The sequence below is a fragment of the Camelus dromedarius genome, chromosome X (assembly GCF_036321535.1).
Source record: "Camelus dromedarius isolate mCamDro1 chromosome X, mCamDro1.pat, whole genome shotgun sequence".
In the NCBI taxonomy this organism is placed as follows: Eukaryota; Metazoa; Chordata; class Mammalia; order Artiodactyla; family Camelidae; genus Camelus; species Camelus dromedarius.
Window position 1 is genome coordinate 59,108,784 of NC_087472.1, and position 16,210 is coordinate 59,124,993.

Sequence of the window (16,210 nt, forward strand, 5' to 3'; positions counted from 1 at the left end):
GTTACCTCCAGGCAGAAAGCTGTGGTGATGGTAGGGCTCACCTCATTTGTATCCCTTTTCTTTCAGATCAGTATCTTGTGTTGCATATTGCTCAATTTCTAAAAATACATGTTTCATATATTTTGTCAATTTTCCACTTATTTCTGAAGAAACAGTAATTCTATATCCTCCTCTCCCTCCATAGCCAGAAGCAGAATCCCTTTACTTATCAGCTCTCAATTTTTTTCTGCCTTCATTTTTGAATGAACTTTTTGCTAGATATAAAATTCTAGATTGGCAGTTTTTATTTTCTTCTGGCCTCCATTGTTTCTGATGGAAAGTCAGTCTTATCACTGTTTCTCTTCCATTGTATAATATGCCTTATTTCTTTGGCTGTCTTTATAAATTTGTCTTTGGTTTTCAGAATTTTGACCATGATGTGCTTGAGTGTAGTTTTGTCTTTGTGATTCTCTGTTTGGGATTCCCTGAGTTCCTGTATCTGTGGGTTGCAGTTTTGTATATAATTTGGAAAATTATCAGCTGGTATTTCTTCACTGTTTTTTCCCCCGTTCTCTCTCTCCTGTCTTTCTGGGACACCAGTTTCATATGCGTTGGATTGATTGATACTGTCCTACAAGTCACTGAAATGCTCATTTTTCTTCCAGTATTTTATCTCTATGCTTCAATTTGCTTGATTTCCACTGATCTATCTTCAAGTTTACTAATTCCTTATTCTTTAATATTCAATCTGCTATTAATCCCATCCAGTGAATTTTTTATCCCATCTCATCCAATGTTTTTTTTTAAACTTCTTCATTTTGAAATGGTTTTATATCCACAAACAATTGCAAAAATAGTACAGTGAGGTCCCATGTACCCTTCACTCAGTTTTTCCTAATGGTAACATCTTATATATCTATAGTATAATCTCAAAACCAGGAAATTGACATTGATACAATCCAAACACCTTATTCAGATTTCACCAGTTTTACATGCATTAACTCATGCGTGTGCGTGTTTAGTCCTTTGCAACTTTATCATATGTATAGATTGATGTAACCACTACCACAGTCAGGATACAGAACTATTCCACCACAAAGACCCCCCTTGTGCTACTCCTTTATAACCACAGCTACCTCCTTCTTTCCCCCTCCCCCATTTCTAATCCCTGAAGCCACTAATCCTCATGTCCATAGTTTTTTTCATTTAGAGAATGTGCTATAAATGAAATTACGTAGTATGTGACCTTTTGAGATTGGCTTTTTCACTTAGAATAATCCCTTGAGATCTGTCCAAGTGGTTTCATGAATAAATAACTCATTCCCTTTTATTGCTGAATACTATTCCATGGTTTAGATATACCATAGTTGTTTAACCATTATTTATTGAAGAACATCTGCATTGTTTCCAAATTTGGCTATGAAAATTAAAGATTCGTGTATAGTTGTTTGAATGTAATTTTTCATATCTCTGGGATCAATGCCCAGGAATGCAATTTCTGGATCATATGGTATAGGCTTGCTTCTTTAAGAAACTTACACTCATGCTTGCTTTTTATTACTATTTACACAGTATATATTTCCCCATCATTTTTATTTCAGTTTCTCTATATCACTATATTTGAAGTGACTTTCTTGTAGACAGGATATTATTGGGTTATGTTTTTTAATCAATTCTGCCAATCTTTGTCTTTTAGTTGGTGTGATTAGACCATTTGCCTTTAATGTAGTTATTGATATGTTAGGGCTTAAATCTGCCAGTTTATTATTTGTTTTCTCTGTGTTCCCTGTTTTTCCTTCCTGTCTTCCTGTGAATTACTTGAACATCTTTTAATGTCACTTTTATTTCTCTATAGTGTTTTTGAGTGTTTTTGTATAGATTTTTTATTTATCACTTTAGGTATTAAATTATCTATAACTTATTACAGTCTATTGGTATCAACATTTTGCCACTTTGAGTGAGCTATGGAAACCTTACCTGCCTTTACGTTCCTTTACCTTCCTCTCTAATATAATATCTTAAATTTTCCTCTGCATACATTGAGAACCACATCAGACAGTTTTATAGCTTTTATTTCAATCATCAAACATAATTTTTAAAACTCAAGATGAGAAGGAAACTCTGCTTTATTTACTCACATTTTTATTCTTTTTTTTTGTCCTTCTTTCCTTGATGCTCTAAGATTTTGTCTTTTATCATTTCCTTTCTTTTTGAAGAACTCCCTTTAGCCATTCTTTTAGGGAATGTCAGATGAAGACAAATTCTTTTTATTTTCCTTTATCTGAGAATGTCTTGATTTCTCTTTCACTCCTTAAGGATATTTTCACTGGCTATAGAATTCTGAGTTGGCAAGTCTTTTCTTTCAGCTCTTAAAAAAAGGGCCTTTTCCTTCTGGCCTCCATGGTTTCTGATGAGAAATCCACTGTTGTTTGAGTCATTGTTCCCATATCGGTAGGAATGTAAAATGATGTATCATTTCTCTCTGCTTTCAAGGTCTTGGTTTTGGTTTTGGTTTAGGTGTTGTTGTTGTTGTTGCTGTTGTTGTTGTTGTTGTTTGTTTATCCTTCAGATATTTGTTTGTGATGTGACTTGGAATGGATTCCTTTGGGTTTATCCTGTTTGAATTCACACAGTTTCTTGAATCTGTAGGATTATATCTTTCACCAAACTTGAGGACATTTCAGCCATTATTTCTTTGAATATCTTTTAAATGCCACCTTCTTTTTCTTCACCTCCTGGAAGTCTGATGACACAAATGTTTGATCTTTTGTTCTTGTCCAACAGAACCCTAAGTCTCTGTTCATTATTTTTCAGTCTATTATCTCTCTCTCTGTTGTTCAGATTGGTAATTTCTATTGCTCTACTTTCAATTTCACTGATTCCTTTCTCTGTCATCTCCATTTTTCTATTAAGCCCATCCAATAAATTTTTTTTGGTTTTGGTTTTGGTTACTATATTTTTCAGTACTAAAATTTCCATTCTTTATGTTTTCTGTTTCTTTGTTGTTACTTTCTATTTTTTCATTTTGTTTCTAGCATGCTTCTGAATGCTTCTAATTGCTCCTGAAACATTATGATGGCTGTCTTAAAATCCTTATCAGGTCATTCTTACATATGTGTCATCTTGGTGTTAACATCTATTGATTGTCTTTTCTCATTCAGTTGAGACTTTCTTGATTCTTGGTATGATGAGTGAAATTTTATTTGATCCTGGAGATTTTGTTTCTTATATTATGAGACTTTGGGAACTCTGAACTCTATGCTCTGAATTCTCAAGCTATAAAGCCTGCAGCTTTCTGCTTCAGCTCTACCACATACCACACAAAATATATGTAACTAATGGGTCTTACCCAGCATAGTTCCCTTCTTTAAAATGTTGAATTCCCTCTGGTTTCTGCCTGGTTTTGGATGCGCTCTAATACCTTCAACTTACCATGATGGTTACTCTGATTGAAGCTGCTCTATCATTACAGAATCCAGAAATCAGGACTTACTTTTCATTGTGTATCTTTTGGTACCTTTTGAAGTTTTTACCATGTATGTATGACTTCTTTAGAAATGTGAATAAGTATTCAAATTAAAACCTAAAAATTAAATAAATATATTTATCAGATAGACCTACTTTCATTGACCAGCTCCAGGGAGTGATCGTACTAACAATACATACTAGACAAGTTGAGCAAATTATTTGTCTGTACCTCAGTTTCCTCACCTATAAAATGGGGATTATTGGCCATTTCTCTCACTCTCTTATCTTTGGAGATGGCCTGAACTCTGTCTATGGAGTGTGTACCTACTTTTACTTTAACCTGAGCACCCAACCCCCACACCTTGTGTGGCCTTTCTCTCACCTTTTAAAACAGCCTACACTCTATGTAATGTGTATCTGTCTAAATAAAACTACCTTTACTCAAAAAAATAAAATAAAATAGGGATTATTGTGAGGATTAAATGTATTGGTCTAGATAAAATGCTTAGAACAGTGACTGATATTTATAAGTGATGTGTATAAATATATTACTAATATACAATATGTAAACAATATAAAGTAAATTTTAGATATTATTATTGTTAATGTCAGAACTATTGGTAAGCTTCACAAGCAGAGACATGTTTCTTCTTAGTTCCTAAATGCTGAGAATTTGGTACTCAGTAAGTGCCAAATAAATGTTTAAAAAACCAAGAAACTGAATATGGTGCTACCGTGTTTGATGCTATATGGATTTAGCCTAACAGCCCTTGCTGACACAGAGCTCATGGAACAAAATATTAAAAACCTATCTAAATGAAATATTTTCATTTCATGTCAACAAATGTGAGTATGAGTTAAGACAAATACTAGAAATTTTATATTTGAGTTTTATACTTAGATAAGTTCATAGTACTAGGCATTCAGCAAACTATCCTTCTATTGCAGAAAAGTTTCATAGAGGTAGAATCTGGGAACAGTCTGAATGAGAAAAGAACTTAACATTTAGTAGTGACCAGTTATAATCCATGTAAGTATATCCATATGCTAGGCCCTTTATGTATATTATCTCATTTATGTCTCTTAGCCACCCTGGGATGCAAGCATTATCCCCCTATGAGAAAAATAAGGCTCACCAAGTAACTTGGCTAGGATCAGCTAATAAAACAGCAGAGCCAAGACTGAATCTCAAATTTTTAAGATTTTGGGCTTATCCATCTTCTCTACTTTCAAGGATGAGAGCCAGGGTTTTATTAAAAAGAATACAAGGGAGAAAAATAAACATTGATTAAACATCTACTTCTGAACAGACAGTATGCCACATGCATTATTTCATTTAGTTTTCAAAGCCTTATTTTATTCAATCCTCACAATAACCTTATAAGAAGGAAGCAAACTAAGATTTATTGAGCACCTGCTGCGAGCCTAACACTTACTTTAGCAGGGCTTAAATAAGTGACCTCACATGGTCTTCTAACAGCCCAGGGAAACCTGTATTGTCCCCAAACTAGGAAGAAAGCAGACTGAGCTTGCACCACATTTACCTGCCTCCCAAGGCAGCTCTGAAAGACACCCCTCCAGGATACATATTTCTAAGTATTTTGCAGAACTAATATTCTACAAAACATGACTTTTTTTTTAAAGCACAGTCCAGACAACACAAAGGTGTTTCCATACCAGTGGCTTTTTCATCTTTTGGTGGTCATGGATCCTTTTGAGAATCTGATGGCCCCTCCTCCCAGGTAAATGCTTACAATTACACAATTTTGGATACAATTTCAGAGCATTCAGCAATTTCTGACAGCCCATCAATGGACTCTTTTGTTTAAAACAAACAAACAGAAACCTGCTCTAAAGAGCAGAAATAAATCTTAGGAAACAAGAGAGCTTATTAATGCCTCCATTATTGAGTTTTACAAATCCTCTAGAACACTGACACCTGTATTTGACCATTCCGTTATATTTCATAAAGTAGATGTTAGTCCTGTTGCTCTCTTGGTTTTTCAGCCTCAGCTCTATTAACTTGTCTTAGGGTATAATTCTTTCTCAGGGAGGTGGGGTGGAGGTGCTGTCCTGTGTGCTATAGGATGCAAGCAGCATCCCTGCCCTCCACTCACCAGATGCCAGTAGCAGACTCTCTGCATCTCCCTTTTTTGTGTGTGTATGTGGGACAGGTAATTAGGTTTTATTTTATTTTTTTAGAGGAGGTGCTGGGGATTGAACCCAGGACCTTGTGCGTACAAAGTATGCACTCTACCACTTGAGCTATACCCTCCCCGCTACACATGTCCCAGTTTTGGCCACTGAGAATGACCCAAACATTGGCCAGATGTCCCTCGGGGGGGAGGCGAAATCACCCCCTGCTGAGGACTGCTGGTTTGTAGCCTTTCCAGTCATCACTCCTGAGTCACTCACAAGCAGAAAGGGCCTAACATCCAGACTTTGAAAAAGCATTTCCTTTTCATGCTTGATTAAGATCCCCTACAATACTTCCCAACTGGGTTGAGCAAGATGATTCATCTCAACAATTAAATTGCTCCCCGAAGTTGTAAAGGTTTTCTTATCTAAGAGACCAAAAGGAAAGCTCATAGAGCCCTCCTGCGTTATTGATTGGATAATTGACTTATAGAGTCATTCAGTCATTCAAGGAATATTTATTGCATGCTTACAAGGTGCCAGACACTGTGCCAGATGCTGGGGCTCCAAATACATCATGGAATGTGCAACCCAGTGAGGAAGACAGGCTACCGAACAAGTCAAAAATAAGTGAAAATAATTATGAACTGTGATAAGAACCATGATGGAAGCACACAGTGTGCAGAGGGAGAGACTAACAAAAAGATTTAGACAGGTTCACTAGGAAAGGCCTCTCGGATAATGTGATATTGAAGAGTGGGAAAAGCCAGCCAGGTTAAAAAAAAAAAAAAAAAAAAAAACAGCTGGAGGACAAGAGTTCCAGGCAGAGTAGGCAACCATGTGGAAAGACCCTAATGCAAGGAAGAGCTTGGTGTCTTCTGGGTACTGGAAGAAGGCTACTGCAACTAGTGCTAGTGAATGAGGGGCAAGGGGTAGGAGGTGGAATAGGCAGGGGCCAAACCCTGCAGTGCCCTGTAGACCATGGTGAGAAGTTGGATCTCATCCTTAACAGAGTGGGAAGCCACTGAAGGCTTTTAACTAGGTGAGGTGTCAGGATTTGATGTACATTTTTTTTCTAGTGGAGTTATTGGGGATTGAACCCAGGATCTTATGCATGCTAAGCATGTGCTCTACCACTAAGCTATATCCTCCCTCTGATGTACATTTTAAAACTACTCTGGCTGTGGTGTGGAGTGGAGGGTGGGTCATGTGAATGCAAGTATAGAGACCAGTTAGGAGGTCAACACTGATTAAGAGATGATGTTGACAGCAGTGGAGAGGGAAAGAATGACATATTTTGGAGATGGAACTGACATAAGATGTCAGGGCAAGGGTGAGGGAAATGGAGGAATCAAGGTGTTTGCCTCAAACGTTTAATTGGATGGTGGTGGGATTTTTTGAAATGGGAAAAATAAAATACCAGCGTGGTAAAAGAGAAAGAAATACATTCTTTTCCTGGTCAACTGAGCCACAAAGGTGGATCTCTAAGTAATTATTCAGTGAGAAGGGAAGCATTTCCATTCAACAAGCACCTACTGTATGCTGGGCGCAGTGCTAATTGCCAAGGGTACAAAGAAATAAAGGATACATCCCTGTTGCTCAAAGAACTTGCAGTCCAGCAAGGGATACAGGCAAGACCTAGACAACTTCAATTCACTGTGTTAAATGCTAAGTTAGAGGCATGCACAGAGTCTATAAAATCACAGAAGAGAGCAAGTTAGTCTGACTGGGGCAGAGGCATGGGGGTCAAGGAGGGTTCCTGATGATGATGTCTGGCTAAGGACTGAGCTGAGAATTAGCCAAGCATGTAAGTGTGTCCAAAGCACAGGAGATTAAGGAAACAGCAGTAGAGAGGCACCCAGCCCTGAAACAGCATGATGCCTTTAGGGAATTATAAACAATGCCATATTGCTAGAACAAAAACTTGAAGGCAGGGAATGGGAGGAGATGAGACTAGAAAATAACACTGACAATAGCTAACAATTACTGTGCACTTGTTATATGCCAGGCAGTGTTCAAAGTACCTTGCAGGGCTATATCATGTAATCCTCAGAATTATAATACAAATATGGAAACTGAGACAGAAGGAGATGGGGTACCTTACCCAAAGTTGCACAACATTACAGCTGAGATTCAAAGCAGGCAGTTTAACTCCAGAGCCCAGGCTTTTAACCACAGAAAGCTGTAACTGTCATGCTAAAGAACTGAGAATGTACCTGTTGGCAGTTCTGAGTCAGGGAAGGGCAGTGACGTGGTCAGATCTGTGTTTTGATGAGATGACTCAGGATAGAGTTGAGAGAGCCAGGCTGGAGACTGTTGCAATACACCAGGCAACTGATAAAGAGAGTTTGAGGTAGGGATGAAGACAAGGGAAAGATTTAAGAAACTTTTAGGAGACAGAATTAGCACAACTCAATGATCAATTGGAATCTGAGGGTAAAGGAGAAAGAGAAATGTAGGATGTCACCGTGTTTTCTGGTGTGGATGACTGGATAATGTTACTGCATGTTGAACCCAGAAGGAGATGAGCGAAGTTTTACATGAGTACCAGGTGCCAATAGAACACCTAAGTGGATCTGACCAAGATGCAATTGAATATAAGAGTCTGAAGTCCAGGAGATAAAGTCACAATTGCATATAGATGTGAGTATTAAGAGCACGTGGTTAAAACCAAGAGAGTGAAGAGATTACCTATGGGGAGTGTGTAAGAAGGAGACCATTAGCACCAAGGACGGAATCTTGAAGAATTTCAGTGTTTAAGGGACCAGCAAAAATGAGGTCACAAAGGAGACTAAGAAAGTATGTTAAGGATAAGCAGTATAATGCAGTGACTAAAATCATGGACCGTGGATCCAGGCTGTATGATGTTAGATCCTCCAAGCTCTGCCACATACCAACCTGTGTGCCTTTGGGCAAGTTCCTTCATTTCTCTAAACCTCAATTGTTTGAGGACTAAATGTACATGTAATTAATGTAAAGCCCTCAGAAGAGTGCCTGATAAACACACAGTAAATATTAGCTAAAATTATAAGGAGGAAAACCAAAATAGGATTGTGGAAAACAGAAGTTGAAAGTTTAAAAGATGGAGAGAATTCTGAGATGTATCAGATACAGCTGAGAGGTCCAATAAGATAAGGACTTCCAAGTATGAATCTGAATTTGACAAAATGGAGGCTGTTGGTTGCCTTGATGAGAAGAACGTCAATGAATGGAAGAGCCAGAGGCCAGACCAGAGTAGATTGAGTGGTGAATAGAAGGTAAAGGAAATGACACCAACAGGTAGGGCTAACTCTTTCCAGAAGCTTGCCATTTAAGAGAAAATCTCGAGTGAAGAAAGTAATATATATAAAGAGATTCACCTTAGCTTTTTTTATGATAGCAAAAACACAGAACTGTCCTAAATATCCAAGAATGAAGGGATGAGTGATCAAGTAGCGGGGTTGGGGAAAGTGGTAAATATTGGAGCAGTAATTGAGAAGACTGGGAGAAGGAACTGACCAGGAGCTGACCAGAGACAGGCAAAAATATCATGAAGAAGTCCACACAGTGCATCTGAAGTTGGAAACCCTAGATTGGTGATACCAGTCTCTCCAGGGGTGCAGTTTTCTTCAATAGTGACAGAACAGAGAAGGCACACTGTGGGGGCTGATGTGGAGTGGAAACAATTCCAGACAGATGGGACAAAGGGACAGAAGTTGAAGGTGACGGTGAAAGAGGGTTCAAGATTATAATTGTGTCATCTAGGCTGGATGTGGGGCAAAAGGGGGACAGGCAAACCAGGGGACAATAAGGATCAGGGCACTGGGGTGTCTTTGTGAGGTCAGAAAGCAGAGAGTGGGGTGAAGGCACAAGAAAATTGGTAAGACTAGAACTTGGACTCAAAGTGTAAGATATTGGAGGCAACATGGTAGAAAGGATATAGATGTTAAAATCAGACATCCTGGAATTTGAATTACAGCTCTAATATGGAAGAGTTATATGAGTTTAGACAAGTTCCTTGAACTCTATAAACTTCTGTTTTCTTATGTGTGAAGTAAGTATAATGACAGCTCACAGAAAAACTGGCACATGGTCATGGGTCGATAGCTGTTAGCCCCCTTCTCTCCCATTCAACACTTATTGGGCACTGATGATGAAACAGTCTTTTCTGGTGACACCACAATCAAGGTCACTTCACTTCCTTTTAGGGACTCACGGATTAGCAAAAAGTGACACAAATACAAAGAGGTAAATAACAATACAATGTAAACAGAGAAATTACAGTTTCGTTGCTAAGTCCGATTAGAGCAGGATGAACTCAGGACTATGGGGACCCAGTGAAGGTGTGACGAATAGTACCTAATGAAGTGAGGGAAGGCTTTCCCACAAAGCTGTTCACAAACCAACGTTTAGTTCTAATGTTGCTTGAAAGAAAGTAGCAGGAAATGGGGATATGACCCTTTAAGGGGAAACAGATGAGAAGCTTTGGCTTTTATTTTCCTAGACAGGATTCCAAGGGGCAACAGGTTCAAGAGACGGTGTTTGTTGAAGGAAAGTGACCTGTGTGGGTCTGTTAACTGAGAAGTACGGAATGAAGTGAGAGGTATTGAAGGTGATTGAAAGGTAGTCCTTAAGAGTTCAAGGATCCAGGAGAGGTAAAATCCTGAGCCCAGGTTAGTGGTTTACTCCTAAACAGGATACAAAATAACCCTTTCCCTAGAATGAAGGGAAAGGAAAAAAGATAAAAATAGACATAGATGGGGGAGTATAGCTCAGTGGTAGAGCTCATGCTTAGCATGCATGAGGTCCTGGGTTCAATCCCCAGTACCTCCATTTAAATAAACAAACAAACAAACAAACCTAATTACCTTCCCCCCAACGCAGGATAAAACCTTAAAAATAGACGTAGATAATTGACATTGAAAAAGAGGAAAGAAGTCAATGTCTGGAAACGGCGTTCTATCTGTATGCAATTTTTCTTGGTTTTTATAAACTGAAACTATTTCCTTAATATGTTCACAACAATTTTTGTCTTCACAACAATTTTGAAGCGCTAATTCCTACAACTGATAGAGCTGTCAACCATTGGCAAAACGGAAACAGAAAGAAAGAGCCTCCAAGCCCACCCGTCTGCACCTGGGCAAAGCAGGTGCTGAAGGCTGCAGCCGCTGGAGAGGACAGTGGCAGGGAACAGCAACCTCCTCTCACTGGCTTTTCACCTTCAGTTCTTGACTGCTTACTATGTGAGGCCCCACTGCCCGTTTTAATCTTCATTTGCTCCGATCCACACGCATGCCTACCACATGAAGACATTTTTCAATTTGAATCTCACTCACTTCTGAAGAGAACGGGCAGCCTCCAGGGCAGCTGTGCTGACTTCATGGGCCCAAAAGCATTTAGCTGCATTGAGCTCATTCCTGACCTTTGCAGCTGGCAGCTCTCCATTTCTGGAATAGTATCCCACAGTTACTTCACTGGCATGCACCTCCAGGAAGTAGACCTTTGGAAATGAGACTTGCTGGCAGTGATATGGAGCTAGCATCTCAGCCTCATCCCCGCAGGAACATGGTAGGGAGTAGACTCAGGCACTGGGAATTTACCGGTATTAGGCTGCTTTGTGCCTAATACCTCTTCAGATTGCACTATTTAATAAAATCAGAGGAATTCATTAAAATTGCATTGTAGAGACCTTCAGGTAATTGCTGCTTTCTTGCTTCTGCTCTAAGCACATGCCAAGGTAACAAAATGTCTGTACAAATTGGAACCGGACTCCTTGTCCTTTTGCTATTAACATGAAAAATATCTACATTTCCTGCCAGATCACACATTGGCCTTGTAAACTTTAGGACTTTTTTATAACCAGGAAAAAAACTTCCAGGGGAGGAAGAATAGCCTCAGAAGGAGATAGAATTTCTTCCAAGGTGGTGAAGGAAACAATTTCTCCTTAGAGGAGTACAGCAGAGGGATGAGATCTAGGGAGGTGAAGAGACTCCGCTTCTGTAAAGGGAATTAGCAGACCTCACTGAAAAGAAGCATTAAAAAAAAAAAAGGAAACTTAACATTGAGCACCTATTATATGCCAGGAACTATGCTCGAGGTTTTCACAGGTCTCATTTCATTTAACCCTCACAACCTCATGAGGTATTTATCTACATTGATAGAAGAGGAAACTTTATCTTAAAGAGCTAGCTGATTGGCTCCAAGGTTGCACAGCTAGTGAGTGAATAGTAGAGGGGAGCAAGGGAGGGTCCAGGAAGATACTTGGGCAAGAGAGTAGATCCCTGTTACCTCATTTTGAAGCTAGAGGATTGGTTTCTTTTGTGACCCATTCATTGTATCAGTGGGCATCCCTTTCTTACTCCTGGAGACCTTAGACTGGAAGGTTAATAATCATTTTTAAAAAGGAACTAGCCTTCTTTGGTCACTTTGACCACTTTGCTCTTGCCTCCATGTTTATTCTCTTAAATCCCCCAAGCCAATCTTCCAGACTACTCACTTCCTCAACTAATTAACAAGCATCCTCTATTCTTTCTAATCATTTGTTGGTTCATTAGTTCAACCAACAGTCATTTATTAAATGACTGCTATGTGTCAGCATTCTTCTGAGTACTAGAAAAAAAAGTGAAGAGCCAGTTCCTGCTCTGGAAAGATTCAGAATCTAAAGGGAGGCCACAGACGTGGAAACACTGGCTTAAATCCTATTATAGAGGTCATTGGTGGATCCAGATTTTGTAGGCCTGAAGCTTACATAGTTTTTTGGGTTTTTTTTTTTTTTTTTTTTGGTGGTGGAGTGGGGAAGCTATTTAAGGAAAAGAACATAAAATTATGAATATAGAATTAGGTGCAAGTGAATATTTAGAATTATAAAAGAAACTAAAACAGCTTACAAATTTGAAAAACCTGAAGTGTACTACAGACATCACAAAATCCAAAACCATTCTAACATGTGTTTTATTAATTAAACGCATGATGAAGCTCTAGTATTTTTTTCCTACATTTTTTTGGCTGCATATGCTTCTGTAATGTCATTTTCAATAGAAAGAATAGAAAGATAATTTAATCACTCCTCTAGTGTGTTTGGTCAATATTTGTTTTTTATTACTGATAGATGGTGTATTCATGTGCCCAGATTTCAATAACAAAATACCACAGAAACAATGACTTTAACAACAGAAACTTATTTCCCATCATTCTGGAGGCTTCAGGTCCCAGATCAAGGTCCAGCAGAGTTCAGTTTCTGGTGAGAGCCTTTCATGGCCTTTTCTCTTAGTGCACACAGAGAGGGAGAAAGAGCTCTCTCGCTTCTGCTTCTTATAAGGCCACCAATCCAAGGGGATCAGGACCCTACACTTAGGATCTCATTTAACCTTATTACCTTCTAAAGGCCCTATCTCCAAATACTGACACATTGAGTATTAGGACTGCAGCATATGAATTTTGGGGGGTGAGGCATAATTCAGTCCATAGCAGATGAGATTCGTAAAACAGGTGACTATACACACAGCTGTACTCACTATTTGTAATACTGCTAGGAGGTTTGGACTCTTCAAAAACAGGAATTTTGATACATTTTATTTTGCATGATTTCCATGAAAAAAGAGAAATATTGATTTATTTATACTTGTATATGCTGTATTGACTATATTTTTGAAAAGGGAAGACTTTCATTTTGACTAGGCATCATTAAAAATACAATCCTCCACTTAAAATTTAAATATGATGATTAGATGGATTAGATAGACTAACTTTGGACTTTATACATTTCAAACTTTGTTTCTCCTCTGCTACCCATGTCTAAGAACAGGCACTTTAGAGTATATGTGTATCACTATACTACCTCTGGCTCTGTCTTTTTTGTGTAAAGATGCTGAATGAGTCAAGACATTGGCTTATGGGAGCATTCCTGAAGCCATTCCTATACCATTAGCAATAAATTAACAATACACATACGTTATTGCAAATCATATAAATATATCCCACTAAACCCAAGCTAAATCTGTCTACAACTCAACTTCCTCTTAGCCACTCCAGTGCCACCCTTCACAAGGTGGAGGAAGAGTCAGGCTGGAGAAAAGTCTTAACTGAATATGGTTAAATATCTTACTCTGCAAATTAGAAATATATATATAGCCTTATAAAAATAATGTTAGGGCCCTTCCCAGGACCTTGGAAAGGGTCTTTCCAAGTGAGGGACTTTGAAGATTTATGATTAACTTCATGGTAAATTAACTTCCAAAGAAAGATATATTCAAGTTGTTCTAGGTGATCAGCAAAAGCTTCACAAGGGAAGTAATATTTGAGCTGACTCTTTAAAGGTACTCAAGATGGAGGACATTTCAGGAAAAGTGATTGCATGTACAAAGCCAGAGAGAAGGAAAAGAACACAGGGTTTGGGGGAACTATAAATAGTTTACTATGTCTGGAGGGCATCTGAGGGAATAGTGGGAGATGAAGCAGCACGGGCAGACCTGCAACAGAAAGAGATGAGTCTCCTGGAAAGTCACAGAAACCCCTGCTTACATCCTTCTCTAAGCTGCCTTAAGTTCTCTGATCTTCATTGGGAGGAAGATGTTAATTTTATCTGTTCCTATGAGGGGTGTGCTAGAACAACTAGACAGAAAATCAGGAAAGATAAAGAAGAACTCAACACCACCATCAAACAAGAGGATCTAATTGACATTTATAGAACACTTCACCCAATAAGAGCAGAATATACATTCTTTTCAAGCACCCATGGAACATATACCAAGATAGACCATATCAAAAATGATGGAGGAGGCAATGCCAAACTCCCATCACTCCACAGAAACATAGAAAAACAAACAGAAACTGTCAGAAACAACTTGGTCAAAACTCTGGGAAACAGTCAAAGGTTTACAGCAATCAGGCAAATGCCAAATCAAGGAAAAGTCAACTTTAAAATGTTAAGAAACCACACTGAGTTACCACTTAATACCCATTAAGACGGCTGTTATTTTTAAAATGGAAAATAACAAGTGTTGGTGAGGATGTGAGAAAAATGGAACCTCTGTGCCCTGCTGGTGGGTAAAACTGTGCAGCTACTGTGGAAAACAGCTTCATGGTTCCCCTAAAAGTTAAACATAGAACTACCATATGATCCAGCAATTCTACCTCTAGGTATATTTCCAAAATAACTGACAGCAGATACTTGTATATCAATGTTATTACAGCATTATTTTGAAAAGCCAAAAGGTAGAAACAACCCAAATATACATCAAAAAATAAGTGGAAAAATAAACATGGTATTTACATACAATGGAATATTATTCAGCCTTTAAAAGAAATTAAATTCTAATACATACTACAACATGGATCAACCTTAAAAACATTATGCTAAGTGAAATAAGCCAGATACAAAATGGCAAGCATTGTATGAATCCACTTATATGAGGTACTCAGAATAGGCAAATTCATAGAGACAGAAAGTGGGTTGAGAGTTTACCAGTGGCTAGGGGGAGGGAGAAATAGGCAGTTATTGTTTAACAGGTACATAGTTTATGTTTAAGATGATGAAAAAGTTCTGGAAATGCCTCATGGTGAATGTACTTAATGCCACTGAACTGAACCATTTGAAATGGCTAAAGTGGTTTTTAAAAATTCAACAAGATGTTGGAAGACATAGTTGAAGAAATCCCTATGAAAACAGAATTAAAAGGTATGGAGATGAGAAATAGAAAAGAGAAAAATAAGAAAAGTAGAGAATTAATCCATGAGGCCCAACATCCAATAAAGAGTAATTTCTGAGAAGAAAATTAAGGGGAGGAAATTATCAAAGAAATAATAAAAGAAAATGTACGCCAAACCTAAGGACATAACTTTCCAGACTGACGGGGCCCACTGGTTGCCCAGAACCATGAAGGAAAAACAGATCTCAAGACATATCATAAAACTTTAGAACAAAGGGGAAAAGAGATTATCCTAAAGGCCTTTTAAGGCTTCCAGGGAGAAAACTTTCAGGTCAAAATCACAATGGCTTTGGACGTCTTATAAACAATAATGAAAGCTTGAAGACATAGGGCCTGGAATTCTATACCCAACCAAACAACCAATCAATTGCAAAGATAGAATACAGACATTTTCAGACATGCAAGTTCAGGACTCTTGGAGTAGGTGCCCAACAAAATGAGGGCAATAAATCTGAAAAGAGGAAGGCATATGATCAAGGAAACAGAGGATCCAGTACAGGAGAGAACAGCAAGGATTTCTCAGGATGATAGGGAAGGGAAGATCTCCCATACCAGCTACGCAAAAGGCCTAGAAATTAAACAGTCCAGATTGGAGTGCTCCAAGGGAAAGCCTCTGAGGGGAAGGTGGAATTCCCAGATTGCCTGGTGTGGTTGACAGCACTGAGAGGAATAGTACAGTTTTGTCAAAGAGTGTCGCCTGAGTTAGTGATAAATACATAGAAATGGATATACATTAGTGATAAGTACATAGAAAGCTAAACAATGTATATAAGGTGAGGTAATTATTAATTCCAGGAAAAAAAAACTTCCAAGGAAGGAAAAGTAGCCATACTATATAGCACAAGGCTCAGCTATTAGAAGTATTTCTTGTCACCATAATTTAAACATTGAATGTCAGTTTGGCCAACAATTCAGGAATAATTAAATGTGGAGTGCGAGAC

The 16,210-nt window shown here is 38.3% G+C and overlaps 1 protein-coding gene and 1 non-coding gene across 7 annotated transcripts in view; both read left to right on the top strand.

The window, feature by feature from the left end:
* The window catches only part of HDAC8 (histone deacetylase 8), a 210,164-nt gene that overhangs the window by 100,367 nt on the left and 93,587 nt on the right, over positions 1-16,210 (top strand). The gene's annotated exons all lie outside the window — the stretch shown is intronic.
* Positions 10,324-10,395, top strand: TRNAA-AGC (transfer RNA alanine (anticodon AGC)). The gene has a single exon. It is a non-coding gene; the product is annotated as a tRNA-Ala (tRNA).